We start from the raw sequence: 16,357 nt of genomic DNA on the forward strand, positions 1-16,357 counted from the left end.
AGTTGTCGGCCTTAGTCGGACGTTATTCGGCCATCTATGAATCTCGTACCACAGGTCCCCAATGGGATTTAAATCGGAACTGAGGGCAGGCCTCTGCATGGTTCTGATGCCATTCTGCTGGAGGAAGTCTCTTGTTGCTCTCGCAACGCGAAGTGCCAAATGAGGTATGGAGTGTGGTCTGAAGACTTGATCAATGTACCGAGCTGTTGTGACACTATTGCCTCTCCCTGGACTGATGTTCTGGAAGACCACAGGGCCGACCCTCTGTGCAAGCTCAATTCCACCCGACATCATGATGATTTTTTGACCACCCAACGAGTCTCTCTCAACAACACAAGCATCCGAATAACGTTCTCCACGGCGTCAACCACTTCTCTTGTTCTTCATAACAATAACTTTCGTTTGAATGTTGTAAACCAGGTAAAGTTTGTCTCTCGATGCAAACACACCTCTTGTCTTATCATCAAAGACTATTCTATGAACTCAAAACACTCAAATATTATGCAAACGTATGTGCCCAAATACAAACAGCAATACATATAATCAAGATCCAAAATTCAAAAGACAATGATTGCACAAATACTCCTCCAAAACTTAAACGTCTATAGAAAAAAAATACTCATACATCAAAACGTTTGTTTCTCGGTTTGCTGTTTAACGCTCCACTAAGCATCTCAGTAATCGACTATGGACCAGACAACCTAGTTGGCTCCATGAACATCGATCTACACAATTGGGACACGATCACATGCATTAACCAAGTCAGTGCGCCTCACCACCCTATTCGGTTAGTCACCTCTTACGACAAGTATGGGTTGCTGAAGGTCATTTCTAACCCGGATCTTCATCAGGTTATATGTCATAACGATGTATGTTATCTGATAAATGCAGCAGTACAGTCTGATGTGAAATTCTTCCTTACGAGCTCTAATGACCAAGCATTCGAGAACGCTTAAGGCTTGATATTCACAAATGGCTTCGATTTTATGCAGGCCATGCCACTAAATGTTGTCAGTTCCCTTCAATCTCATCAACTAATTCCATTTGTAAAGCTGATTGTGGGTATCGAATGAACATAATATACCACAATGTATATACAACCTTGTGTGTAAATATTAAGATAATTGTGCTCCAGAGCAACGTTTCCGTTTGTGGAAGGGGAGACTATGATATTGTTTCATTGACAACACAAATCAGTCACCTGACGAGGTTTTGTCTATTATCACTATTGAATGAGACAAATGGACAGGACATACTATAAACATTATGAAGAGGCATAAAACATTCAGTACACTAACACTGAAATATTATTAGTTAACAGTATAAAACATCAACATGAGAGAACAACAGATTCCAAAGGTGAAACAGCGATGCAAATTATGTGAATGGATCACTGAAAATAAGTGAAAACAGCAGGTCTCGCGGAAAGGCAAAGCATGCCTTGCCCTACCGGTAGCACCCGCCACTCACACAATTTGCATAAAGAATAAATGCTGCAATATGATGTTATAATATGACAGCAGTTGAATGAATATCTGGGATATGAAGGTTAGAAATTTGTTAGATAAAAGTGGAATAGATATGTATGGTTAGAGCAACAGATCAAATACCCAGAGGTATTTGTTAAGTCTTTTAAACAAGGATAAACAATTAATATTCCAACGAAATATCCACATCTTTATCTCCGTTTACTTTGAGGTTGATTGTTAATATTCTGTATAATTGTTTTCTGGATGCTAATCTTTGAAAAGTTCATACGCGTACGTTTACGATGTCCAATACATGGTATGTATGTAGATACTGGTAGATATAAAATTTTCCCCAAAGGAAAAGAAATATGAATTTGTGACCAAAGTCATGTGTGAATTTTCACTTGTTGTATCAGTCACTTTCAAATCTAAGATTGATATATTTACCAACAAATTCACGTGTCATCTCACATGCAAATTCAAGTTGCTGCAGAGAAGCTTTTAAGCTTCTGACATTGAAAAAACCCTTTGCTTTGTATCTCTGAAAATGAAAAACATGCTGCTTGTAAATGCTAACATGTTTTAACCACTTAAAATCATAGGGCTCTTAAAATCATAATTCCTATCTGAAATGTCAATGCAAAAATTTAAATTCAAAATGTCCTCTAGGCATGCTCTGACCCGAAACACACAGGAGACATCATTAAAACCAACTCACTCACTGAGTCACGCCACGACACGACACGCAAGTGCTACGTGATTGAGCACATTAACCATATAAGTTTGATTAAATACCATTTTCAACTTTTGTTCACGGGCGACTGAAAGAATAGTATAAATTCAAAACCTAACTGAACTTAAATGGAATACGGTCACTTTTTGCGATTGACACTGTACTTGTAACCATGATCCAGTGACTGGCAAAACCGAATGTCACAGGGATCAAGATGAATGAAATATCCACCAAATAACATCTGATTATTAACTTAATGGATGAAGGGTAGGGGCATAATTCGAAATTTGTATTTCCTTAAAAGAGTCTATGAATTTTGTCAGTTTTACGGGGCTTGTTTGGGGTAATTTAGATTAATTTAAATTAGAACGTTTACAGTATCATAATTCGTCAGTTGCACTGGTACCTGTTGGCAGAACTTTCTGTTATATTGTCCAACACATTCGGTACCAACGACAATGTACCATTGGGCACACAACCTCCTGAAAACCCGCCGCATTTGATATGAATAACAGCCCCCTCAGCACTCCTTGACAAAGTCTCTATGGCTGATTTGTGGCCTGTCAGTTTCCATTGTTGCTCGGGTGAAACAATCCATCCTGTTCCTCGCAGATCCATGGTGAATTCTCCTTTAGCCCCACAAGAACTCACATTGAAATCTTCATGTTTAGCATAACAATCTGTTGCATAGCCATACCTCGGAGGAGTTTGTGAAATGTTTGCATACGTGGTGTCGTCAACAATCACATGCATTGTGACTGGATGAACTCTTATTTTCGAGTACCATACTTCTCCATCACGCCCTTCACAGGTGGGATACAGATTTGTTTCTCCTCGGCAAACATGGTTACTCTTATTAGGAAAAATACCATAATTTTTATATGTGAGTGTAAGGTACTCCTTTGGGTTCCCGCTACTCATATTGTGGCAGTAGACGCGAGTTCTGTAGAAGTCGAAGTTAGGCAACCTAATCCAGTATTCCCCATCACCACTGGTCGGCCCACACTGCTTCACCTCACGACATGAGGATGGTACGGCTAAACGGCAATCTGTGAATGACCAATTACAAATCAGTCCACATGATGCACTGGCTTCTGGGTAGAAATCTGATTCACACACATACTTCACAGTAGTTCCTATAGGAAGTTCACGAGCAGAAACCGTGGTGTTCAAGACGGCATTGGGAATGGCATCGAGAAGAGACGTTAAACAACCAGACACCTCACAAACTGGTTCTCCTGCTGGAATGCAAATGGTATTGAGAGGGCACACATGGTTGGTACACATTGCAGCAAGTCGCTGTGGCCAGTGTTGAATGTCAGAGAAGAGAAAGCTTGATATACTTTCCATGTTTGCGTCTGTGCTGTCAGAAGACTTATAGTTCAGATCACACTGATTTTGTCCCACATTATAGTTGAATGACTCACAATACTTTTTCCCAAGACAGTAGCGTGCACAGACCATCAGTCCACTGGCGTTAGTGGACAGGATTTGAGCATTTGCCAATTTAACTCCTCTTTTCACAGAGGGTACATTGTCAGTGCACATTTTCTCTGCAGCTACTGTAAGGTCCAAGAAGTTAAGCCCGTGCAATACAACAAGGCAAACTGCCCAGACATAATTGCCCGTTTGATTCCTCATGTCTACTCCGGAAAGTTCAGAACCGACCAGGTAAGTATAAATTGTCCTTCAACTACACGATACTTATACACATGTGAGCAAAACTTAAAAGCACCTACGACACCCGACCGGAAAGGCTGGATATGCCTGGTAAATAGCTAAGCCATCCAATACAGTCAAGTTCAGCCTTACAAATGCATACATGCGTGCATTTAATTATTGATGCATTGCTCAATGGATGTAATCTTGAAAAGTGCAAGAATGCATTCAGTGTGTAAATAATCGTCATATATTTTTCTTTTATTGTCTTGAGAAGCAATTGCCATGGCGACACCATAACGGGGACGTCACCGGTGCTCCATAGAAAGCATTACCCAGCAGCTGTACTTGCAATGACCCCCCGAGAGGATTCCAGGTTTGAACTGGCTGGTCGTCACAGCCGACAAAACAAAAGATTTCAAAGGGAACATGATTGGAAATTGCCCAACCAATATGCCTTTTGAAATATGAAGCATTTCAAACTTCTAACTATCATTATTTTTATACATTTAGGAAAGGAGCAACAACATTGAAGTACATACCTTAAATCGATATGCTTTAATATTTTACTTTTGTTTAATGCCACCGATTTGAAAAATATTTCAGTTCTATCATAATATGTAAGTTAACGTTGGAGGAAAGCCCAAAGTGATGCAGGTTTTAGGCGTTTACAACATTTGTGGGATAAGACTACTCTCATTGTGCCATGGGACAATTACTTCATAGCATTAAACATCCATGTCACAGTTTTAAAATAAAAAATGACTTTCTCTAATCATGTTGGCTGGTTGGTTGTTTTACGCCACTCTCGGCAATATTCCAGCAAAATGACGGCGGTCTGTAAATAATCGAGTCTGGACCAGACAATCCAGTGATTGACATCATGAACATCGATCCACACAATTGGGATCGATGACATGCATCAACCAATTCAGCCAGCCTGACCACCCGATTTTATAAGTCGCCTTTTAACGACAAGCAGAGTCGCCTTTAACGGGAAGCAAACATTGCTGAAGACCTATTCTACACGGGATCTTGACGGGTCTCTCTCATGACGAATGGTCTTTGACCAGTCGTCTAAGATACGGCAAGTTGGATACCTTGTCACGTCAGAATCCTATCATATATGGTACGAATCATAGAGTTTGCACCATATCCTTGCAAATGGGTTTCCAGGAGCTGCGTCACTTGGGCTCTCTTCCCATGTTGAGCTGACACGCCCTGATACAACTGAAAGACTGAAAGAAAATTCACATAGCGTTGAACCCAAGTACCTAACAAACTCACATAATGTCAGCTGTCTATACGTGTCTGAAACGCCGTGATTTATAAAGGAAAGACTGAAAGTTACTCTCAACTCACTTACTCGCAATGAGCCACCTGCTAATACCTGTCTGACAAGCCCTGATATATCTGAATGTCACCACGGAGAGTGTTTATCTGGACGCTGAGGTCAGTAATATATCCACAAGAGAATATGCTAGAAAAACATGTAGGCTAAGCAACACACAGCAGATCACGACTCTAAAGTGTGTATCTGATCCTGACACTGTAGGCGAGTACACGCCATGTTTGTCAAGTGATATTTGCTTCGTACCTTTTGTTTGAGAATACAGTCCAATTCTCGCTCTGTATACATCGATACACATTGCAGCAAGTCGCTGTGGCCAGTGTTGAATGTCAGAGAAGAGAAAGCTTGATATACTTTCCATGTTTGCGTTTGTGCTATCAGATGACTTATAGTTCAGATCACACTGATTTTTTCCCCCATCATTGTTGAATGACTCACAATATTTTTTTCGCAAAACAGTAGCGTGCGCAGGCTATCAGTCCACTGGCGTTAGTGGACAGGATTTGAGCATTTGCCATTTTAACTCCTCTTTTCACAGAGGGTACATTGTCAGTGCACATTTTCTCTGCAGCTACTGTAAGGTCCAAGAAGTTAAGCCCGTGCAATACAACAAGGCAAACTGCCCAGACATAATTGCCCGTTTGATTCCTCATGTCTACTCCGGAAAATTCAGAACCGACCAGGTAAGTATAAATGGTCCTTCAACTACACGATATTTATACTCATGTGAGCAAATGTTAAAAGCACCTACGACACCCGACCGGAAAGACTGGACATGCCTGGTAAATAGTTCAGCCAGCCAATACAGTCAATAAAATTCAGTTCAGCCTTACAAATGTACACGTACTTACATTTAATAATTGATGCATTGTTCAATCAAATCGTAAAATAAATCGTAAATAATCGTCGTATATGTTTTCTTTCATTGTCTTGAGAAGCAATTGCCATGGCTACACCATAACGTGGACGTCACCGGTGCTCCATAGAAAGCATTACCCAGCAGCTGTATTTGCAATGACCCCCCGAGAGGATTCCAAGAGTTATCTACTCTTATCAGGTGTTTCCTTCATTGGCAGAACGCTGAGATATATTTGGACAAAATAGATTATGTTCGAGATAATGTCTGACGATAGTCAACAACTGAGTCAACAAGGATACAACTGAAGGCATATTTAGATATCAAGAATGCCGACCAGGCGGCGGCCATTTTGATACGACAAGCTCGCACGACGCAGGTGATGCCGCTGGATTGAGAGGTCGCACTTCGTGATCAATCGTGTAAGTGTACCTGAAGCTAAGTCTGGAAAACGTGATTACAACTAACTGCTAGCGTATTAAATCACTGAGAAAGAGACTGCATTAAAGAGTGTATAGTCAATGAGGGACATACCTGAGCAGTGGCCAGACCCTCAAACTGCCGAGATACCCCTCCCCAAAGTAGAACAAAGCAAACTTAGATTTTCCTTATGTTTTTGTATCCAGCATGCTAGAAAATGATGGTTGTGGTCAAATGTTTTGGTGGCAGATACAGTTTCTGGGTCGAAATGCACTTTGTTTTTGGTAAAATAGAGTTCCCCCAAAAGCTGGTGTGTGCATTGAGTCCTCATTTGTATCATTTATGTGATAGTTTAGACATAGTAGACATGACATTGTGTAATTAGTTAAAATATGAGGAACACATATACTTATACCTTCATCAATTAATGCTATAAAGCAGAGAACATTTTCCTGTATGAACAACAAAAGTAATAAGATAACAAGGTGGCAACTTTAGAAGAGAAGCCACCAGTTAATTGGCGCGGACAGGTGATTAGCAATGGACAAATGGAACAGTTAACAGTCCCCGAACCATTGGCAGAGGCGCCAGCAGCGCAAGTCCAAACCCAAGAGGATGATTATACCAGATCCCCTGCAACTGTGGCCACCAAATCATTGGAGAAACCCTCAGATCCCTCAAGACACCACTAAAAGAACATGACCTCTGTCAAATCCCCTGCAACTGTGGCCACCAATTCATTGGAGAAACCTTCAGATCCCTCAAGACACCACTAAAAGAACATGACCTCTGTCAAATCCCCTGCAACTGTGGCCACCAATTCATTGGAGAAACCCTCAGATCCCTCAACACACCACTAAAAGAACATGACCTCTGTCAACAAACAAGAACACTTTGTCAAGATCCAAGACCATAACATCTAGTGGGAAGCCACCAAGATCCTGTCTACCAACAACAACAAAAACAACAACAACAACAACTGGCGACAAAGAACACTACAAGAAGACACCAGCCAGGCATGAACCGTGGCCTGAGAACCTATCTGCCCAGTGCGACTGACTTATTGCTTGGATAATTGTCTGTGCTAATTATCCAGCTGGCTTCCATCAGCGCTAATTAACTGCTAAGTGTGGGCTTCCATTTGTCCATTACTAATCACCCATTAACTGTTGGCTTCCCTTATTTAGTTTCCACCTTTGTTATCTTATTACTTTTGTTGTTCTTCCAGGTACATATACATCGTCTCTGCTTCATAGCATTAACACACATACGACCGTCACCGTTTTTCACCCACACATTCTCGTTCGCTCGTCACAGTGAACACACGCCATCTCAGTCATGTCATCCACAGACAGGATCATCAACAAGTCCCTTCCCAGGGAACTTGTGGGAGTGATACTCCCTCTTCTATCATTTAGGGTAGCGAACTACACCCTCAATGCCGATCTGTCGGCCGGCACAAAGGTGATTACTATCACCTTTGATGCAAACCAGCCCAAACTCCCACGTTCCAGGAGAGATCTCACTCACTTTCCTCCCCAACGGATTACCCGGGCTCCAGTTACCGACACGGCTCCGTCACGTGACCCCTCCTACCCTCAACCAAGCCAAGCCCAAGCAAATGACTCTCAGAGACACGTAAATATTACCATTCAACCCGAACCTGTCTCTACCACGCTAGACCACTCTATGGACCCCTCCCCCTCCAGCCCCCCTTCCCCCCTCCCTCCAACCCCCTCCTCAACCTCCACCCCATCTGCCGTCCCCACCCAGGAGAAAAAACGTAAAAGAATTAATACCCCCACCCACCCTCCCCTCTCCGACCATGCTACCCAGACTAAAGCTACACCTATCCCTAATACCCCCTGTTTAGACCAAACTACTCAGACTCTGATAATTGAAACTCCCCCCCCCCCCCCCCCCTCACCCCAAGCCACCACCATAGACGCCCACACTTCGCCTATCAAGGCCACTAATCTGTCAACTACCCCAACTCAAACTGACCCTTTCCAAAAAACCTTCATATCTGAACCCCAACTAACATCTGATCTCACACAGCATGCCGACCAAATTCTTTCATCTCACTATCTATTACCAACCCCACTAACCCTTGAATCCTCTGGCATCAAAATTTACAAATCTACCCAAGAACGTCCTAAATTCACCATCATTCAATACCTTAACCAAGAACGTTTTGAACACGAAATTCCAACAATCCAATATCTAAATTCCTTTCTTATTGACATCCAAGAACAGGGCATTCAACTAACCCCTCAATTTATCTCTAACACCACGGCTCACTTTACTAAAAAGTCTTACCACCCGCTCTCACTAAACGACTACAAACTTACTAAATTTCTCCTCAGTGGCTCCCTTGCCGCCATTCCCTAAAACTAACGTGCCCCCTCCGCCTTGCCACCTTCGTCCCCTTAAAACCACTAACTACAGTCAAAATCACAACTTAAATGTTTAGAATCTCCCAAATAAATCAGTCTTAAAATGTAAACAATACCTCCCATTCGGATCGGGATCGAAATTCTCAGCGCGGACTGTCTTCTCCGACGTCCGCGCGGTCAAACTCAATAAGCCAGCCTATACAATCCTATATTCAATTAACCACACTACTAAGCCCTTCAATCAATGCGAGTTTGCGTGACACAACAACCACGACCCACCGTACCCCCCCCCCCCCCCCCCCCCCCCCCCCCCCCAGCGCATCTAGACTTACACTAGGCTTTCTCCCTTTTTCTTTGCTTTCTAAATCCCATATAAACTAACAGCAGCTTAACTGCTTTTATTGTCCCACTATGCTATACATTAGTTAGGGTAGTTATAAGATTAGGATAACTTTACCTCTCTTCTCTTCCCACTGTTTTAGGTTATTCCCCTTCCTTTACAGTTTTTTGGGAATGGTGATTATGTTTATTATTCCATTATTTATTGTTTTTTCCCCCACCTTCCCCGACTGCGAAATATATGCTCCGAAATGTGGTCTTCCTCATTATATAAAAGTTAACATCCATAAATTGTCTACTTGATGTGTATTAGTTCTAGATGTCATTCAAAAGACTACATAAATTTATCCTAACCTCATAATCTGACATATAATCAGAATATTAATGAATACACTTTTGCTCTCAATACCCAGAGAATGCATACATGATTCTTCATAAGAGAAAGGGGGGCACGGGTGGCCAAGTCGTTTAAGGCGCCGCGATTCGCTGTGCAGAGTTGCGTCCCTTGGGCATGCCAGAAACCTATGATTGTGGGTTCGAGTCCCGGTTCGCCCAAATTATGTTTCTGGGTTTGTCAGCACCATACCCATGCTCGTGGGTTTCACCGAAGTGGTAAACGTCTTAGACCTGCATCACTTCCGGCTTTCCTCCCACATTAAGCTGACACGCTGCGATATAACTGGAATAATGTTAAAAGCGGCGTTAAACCCAACTCACTCACTCATAAGAGAAAGTTGTTTAACCATAAAACGCATACGGTTCGGTATGACTAGACTGTTAAAAGTAACAACAAATGAATATGACCGAGATATCACCGAGAAATATCTTTACTCATGGCATAAAAGCAATATTGTGATCATGTAGCCATGGTGCATCCCAAACACATTTCTGCACTTGTTCACGGCAGAGGTAATTCAAAATAAACATGTATGATTTTAGTTTCCGCAAAAAGCAGTAAATGCACTATCGTGTAACTTGATGATCTGTCTGGTCCATTACTTGATTCTCTGGGTTTTTTTAAAGACAACCGTCGCATGGCAACATACAACGCTAAATGTTCATGCAACTTGTGTGAGTGGCAAGTGTTACCGGTAGAGCAGGACATGTTTACCCTTTTCGCTGATTTTCAATGATCTATTCATAGAATTTTCACAGCCGTTTGCTGTTACTCCCAATGGAATCTGTATTGGCGGATAATCGAGACTGGTTGTTCTCTGGTGTTGACGTTTATAAAAATGTTCTGTTTTCTTCTGCAATACTGAATTTTAAGGGTGGTGTCTATAAGATGTTACCACATTTAAAGACTCTAATAACGTGTTATGGTATGAAATAGGTTTTAAACATACGCAGCTGTAAACATGCTTTGGATTTGTGTCTTTGTGTCTTTGTGTGTTTTAACTCAACACGTTAATGACACGTAACACATGTCAGTGGCTCAAAATGAACATGCTTTGAACATAACATGTTCATGAAAAGTGTGGAATATAGTTATTTGTGTCATTCTTCAGTTACCCCCTACCGCTCGCGAGTAAATACGAGGTACGTCTACATATAGACATATATCTACTGCCTCAACAATCGTTATATCAAGAGGCTAGAAGAGCCAGAAGAGAAATGTTCACAGTTGTGCGATGTCCAAGCGAAACACAAGTTCTTGATTATTCACTTTGCTTTAATAAATACAGTCGAGCAAGGATTGTGGAATGTACTTATTGAACGGACTAATAGCGTAATTACACTGAGCTGAGATAATCGAGACAGGGTATTCTCTGTTATTTATTTGTAAGTGAATCGGGAAAGGCAGTTGCACACCCGTAATTGTGATCTTGAATAACATTGTGAAACGTGAAAATCTTAGGGTGATGTCTGGTATTAAATTCGAAAAAGACAGCTTTCTCAACATTGCTGACACACGTTGAAATGTTCAAGAACTTGGATTGAGTTTGGATTGAGCCCCCAAGAAGTGTCCCCAAACTCTGCTTGAGCATTCGTCCTCCTGCAATACCTGGATGACCTGGCAAGGCAGCTACAATGTTCCCACCTATAGAAGATGTTTCAAGCAACACATAGTCAGAGTCATGTTTCAGACGACAATATGGCTGTAGATACATCACTCATCTCATCTGCAGTGACAGATCAAATGTCGTCTCCAGAGAGTGTCCTTGTCTCATGCCTGGACGGCCACGTACTAAACACTGCACCTGCTTTGGTTGTCAAAACTCTGCACATGGGTGGGTGGGTGGGTGAGTGAGTGAGTGAGTATGGTTTTACGCCGCTTTTAGCAATATTCCAGCAATATCACGGCGGGGCACACCAGAAATGGCACATGATGATAAACCTGAAGGCTAAAGTGACAGTGGAAGTGGTGGCAGTGACTAAATGTATCTTACTGTATACTGTAGATATGATGGATATTTAATGAGTTACTGACAATGTTGAAGCAACTCGACTATGGTCAGCAAATTTAATAGACAATAGACAGTGAATGAGTGGGTGAGTGGTTGGTTGGTTGAGTGGGTGGTTGTGTGGTTGAGTGGGTGGTTGTGTGGTTGAGGAGGTGGTTGAGCTGCTGGTTTGTTGATTGAGTGGTTGAGAAGGTGGTTGAGTTGGTGGGTGGTTGAGTAAGTGGTTGGTTGAGTGGGTGGTTGGTTATGTGGGTGGTTGATAAGGCGGTTGAGTTGGTGGTTGGTTGAGTGAGTGGTTGGTTGAGTAAGTGGATGGTTGATTGGGTGGTTGAGTGATTGAGAAGGTGTTTGAGTTGGTGGTCGGTTGAGTGAGTGGTTGGTCGAGTGGTTGGTTGAGTGATTGAGAAGGTGGTTGAAAAGGTGGTTGGTTGAGTGGGAGGTTTTAGCAATATTTCAACAATGCCATGGCGAGGAACACCAGAAATGGGCCCACATATTATGCCCGTGTGGGGAATTGATCCTGAGCCTTCGGTGTGACGGGCAAATAAATTAACCATTTGCCGTGGTTGTCCTTTCATGTAGGTGGCGCAGTCCAATGTAGCGATCTAGGGCGGGGGTGGTTACTCTTGGTCGTCCCGGCCTTGGCCGATCACGTGTTGATCCATGCTGTTGAAACCGATTCCATAGCCTTGTGATGTGGGCGCTACATTGAAAACCCTGGCTACAGCTGATCGGGATTCCCCTGCCTGCAAGCGGCCTATGGCGTTGTTTCTTTGCACTTCTGTTAATCTTGACATGTTGTTGAACTGTCACTGATGCCAGGCAATCACGAACCCTGCACTTTAACGTTCATCGTGCTGCTCCATGGCCCTTTTTGTAATGCGCTGGGTGCGTTTTTCCGAATCGAACGTGTTTCCCGACTAATGGTTTGCTTGTCTTTGTTGTGATCATTTTGATCCGGGAAATTTGTCACTGACACTGGTCCTCTCTGGGCACTGGGGCACCTCTTGGTCCGCTTATTTTGATTTTATGTCCCAAAATATCCGTATTGCGTTTCTTTTTTTAAAGAGCATATAAAACGATTCCACTATCTTGGCTTCTGAAACAGGTGGTTTAAAAAATTGCATTAACTTTTTTAAAATACATATTTAATATAAATTATTAATTTTATTATGCTTCTATGCATCAATGTTGAGTTTCAGAAAACAATGTTTTTGCATCATTGTTTATGGTAACGTAGAGCAGGTCTCAGAACACATTTAGTTTCATTCTCATTCTCAACAGTGATTCCATCTCTGCAACAGTGACATACCAGCCGACGGGGTAGCTGTGGACTGAGGCCTATCATGGCAAGGGTCTTTCCACTCCAAAGGTTAACTACAGGATTACTTGGGGTCACAGGGTCATGTATCTTTGAAGTAGTCTGTCATGAAAGAGACCGCTCATTGAATTGCGAAAGGACACTTACTCTTGCCTTGATAGCCCATCCAATGGCTGATTCAGCTTTGACAATGCACCTGCTATCTTACGCTTTTGTGAAATTCTCAAATATACTGGCTCGCTATGAAGCTCACCTGCCCACCGACTGTTTTCACGAAACGAGGAAGCCGCCCATTTGACAGCCTGGAGAGTCCAGGAAGGTACCCACCAATCATTGTAGGCTTAAGGCCTTCTGTAGCTTTAAGGTTTCCTATAGGAGGTCCTAAACCTACAGAGGTCTTAAGTCTACACACGTATTTTAGAAAAGACAGAGGGAAAAAGAAATGATATTTGACCAATACCCTAGGGTGCATGGGGCTGTATAAAAGCTTACCTGGCAAGCTGGCAGAACATCTGATGTACACATTGACCTCCTCCTTGACACGCCGAGGAAGCCGTCCATTTTAGTTGAAATGGGAGAGAGAGTGAATGGAATTTTTCAGTCTAGATGGGGTTGTGCATGGTCAAAGGGATCAGGAGAGGCTTATGCTCCAGCCCATGACAGCCTGGAGAGTCCAGGAAGGTACCCACCAATCATTGTAGGCTTAAGGCCTTCTGTAGCTTTAAGGTTTCCTATAGGAGGTCTTAAACCTACAGAGGTCTTAAGTCTACACACGTATTTTAGAAAAAGACAGAGAGAAAAAGAAATGATATTTATTACTTGCCCGTGAAGAGATCACCCGTTTAATAAACATACAGCTGTATTACACATTGTGTAATACCAAAACGCGTGCTTATGTACTCTCGGAACACGTTTCACAAATTTTGAAAGCTCTCAACATCCCTTGGCTTATTCAACGACATTGCGTGTGGAGATGATAGATCACTGAGAGGAGCTTATGCACACTCGATGACCCCAGCAACCTTGTTGCTAGGTTGACGTCACATGGCATTGTTTCGCCTAAAGGATCTTGCAACAAAATTCCACAAATTACGTCATCGGGTATTGTGACGTGATTGTAAACTTTGAGGTGCAAGGCCCCGTTCCACAAGGCGATCGTACGGTAGCGCGACGACAGTCGTTGGTCTAAGTTAAAGTATATGAGTTGCGATAACCTTAACGCTACGATAATTTTGTGGAACGGACGCCTGAATTCTAAAGGTGGACTGTTGTCTGGTATTAAATTCATACGTTTCAACTTTTGACGTGTTTGAAGTATTACTGTGTTAAACTCAATTGGATTATGCCGTGGATCGTGTAGGTGTCAGCCTATTCACACTCAACAGTATAATTCTAAAAACGTTATAAATGGCCAGTAATAAATAAAATACTAAACTCGCTCCCGTGTAAAACCAATTTTATGAAACTCGTTAATAGTTATGGTATCTGACTCGCTTTCGCTCGTCAGATACCACAACTATTCACTCGTTTCATAAAATTGGTATTACACGGGAGCTCGTTTAGTATTCTATATTTGACCAATACCCTAGGGTGCATGGGGCTGAATGAAGCTCACCTGGCAAGCTGGCAGAACCTCTGAGGTGGACAGTGACTGTCGCCTTGACGCTTTGAGGAAGCAGGCCATTTTTGCTGAAATGGGAGAGGGTCACTCCCTGTCCGCCTTGAGGCACCAAGGAAGCCGCCCATTTTTGCTGAAATGGGGGAGAGAGAGTAGTGAAATTTTCAGTCTAGATGGGATTGTGCATGGTCAAGGTGAAATCACAATCACAACTTGGATGGGAAAATTGCACCTTTACAAATAATAGTGATCTTGACTGGGACCAAATTTATGTCAAGGCATTTCAAGTTACTTGAAACTTAGGTAGTTCAAGGAAAGACTTCTGCACCGATAAATACCAACAACTTTGTTTATATTTTTTATGAAAATGTTAGATCATGATCAATGGAGTTTATGACTTGCTAGAGAAGAAACTATTTTACATGTTTTCTTGGACTTTTTGACAGTTCTTCCGTTTTTGGTAACAGACAAATGCTCAGTAATGATCAGTAATTGGCCAAATGTTTAATTTATAAATGTAAATTGAATTTGAAAAAATATATAAACAGCAGATTTTATGGAAATGAGGCATCAGATAAGATATTGTTTGAAGATAAAAGTTGTGTCACTTGATTACCTTGGATTGTATGCAATACATTTTGCTTCAGTTTTGTTATATATTCTACATGTATGTGGACGATTGTTAAGCAGTACAGAATGAAGGAAATTGTTGTGTGGATGTGTGGTTGAAAATGGGAAAAAATCAGAATCTCTGTTCATATGGTTATTTTTATCCAGAAAGAGGATTGCACATTTCTGAACCTCTGTCTCTCAGACACATAAGAAAGGAAACCAACTCAACTCTCGAATGATTTGTCCTGATTGCTTCAGTCCTGGGCCTGATCAATAAACATTGTTCTAGGCGCCATATATTATAAGCATGATAACTCTTTTTCTGGGATAACATGTTAATTAACTCCCTGGAATCTTATCAGGGTTTCGGAAATTAAAAAAAGTACAGTTGCAAAATATCTTATAGTTGACCTACTTTTGCCATACGCAGAAATTGCTTTGCTCTTGCATATAACAAATAGAGAAAGATGTATTGTATAAGTATGGAGTTGGGTGACAAGAGGTTTTAACTGTTTTTGGGTATGAATTGCTGTGGAAGTAATAGCAAAGACATGTCAATGGTTCGAGCAGGGCTACTGTGCTTCACTGAATGTTTCGGAGAAAGGCGAGTTGGGTTGACTCTGTAATTCGCGTAACTTTCGATCTGTCCGAAGTCGAGACTCGCAAATACAGTACAGCACAATCAGACACAAAGACACATACACTACATGTTATATACCTGAAGTGAGTGACACATCGTATCACGCAATGACAGCCGAGACAGCGATGCGATCGTTAGACGTCAACCAGCTTTGCGGAAGATTGTGCCACGTGATCACATAAGCTCCTCCCATTGTAGACTTTAGACCATTGGATGTTTAAGGGCACAACATACGTCCTTGGCTTTACCGATCTTGACGATGCATGGATCTTTTCTTGGTTTTGGATAAGAGTCAATTTTGGAAACAGCGTTCACACGTTTTATATTAGTACAACATTTGTAACTACCGTCAGGTTTCGGCACAAGAGTGCAAGGTAAACTCCAGTCACTATAACTTGGTTCAATAATGTCATTGTCCAGCATGTATTGAATCTCCTTCTCCAAGGCTTCAAGCTTAATTGGATTCATTCGGTAGGGATGTTGTTTCACAGGCAGAGCGTCACCTGCATCTACATCATGACACGACCCGTGAAGATCT

The sequence above is a fragment of the Haliotis rufescens genome, unplaced genomic scaffold (genome assembly GCF_023055435.1).
Source record: "Haliotis rufescens isolate VD_foot unplaced genomic scaffold, xgHalRufe1.0.p SCAF_57, whole genome shotgun sequence".
NCBI lineage: Eukaryota > Metazoa > Mollusca > Gastropoda > Lepetellida > Haliotidae > Haliotis > Haliotis rufescens.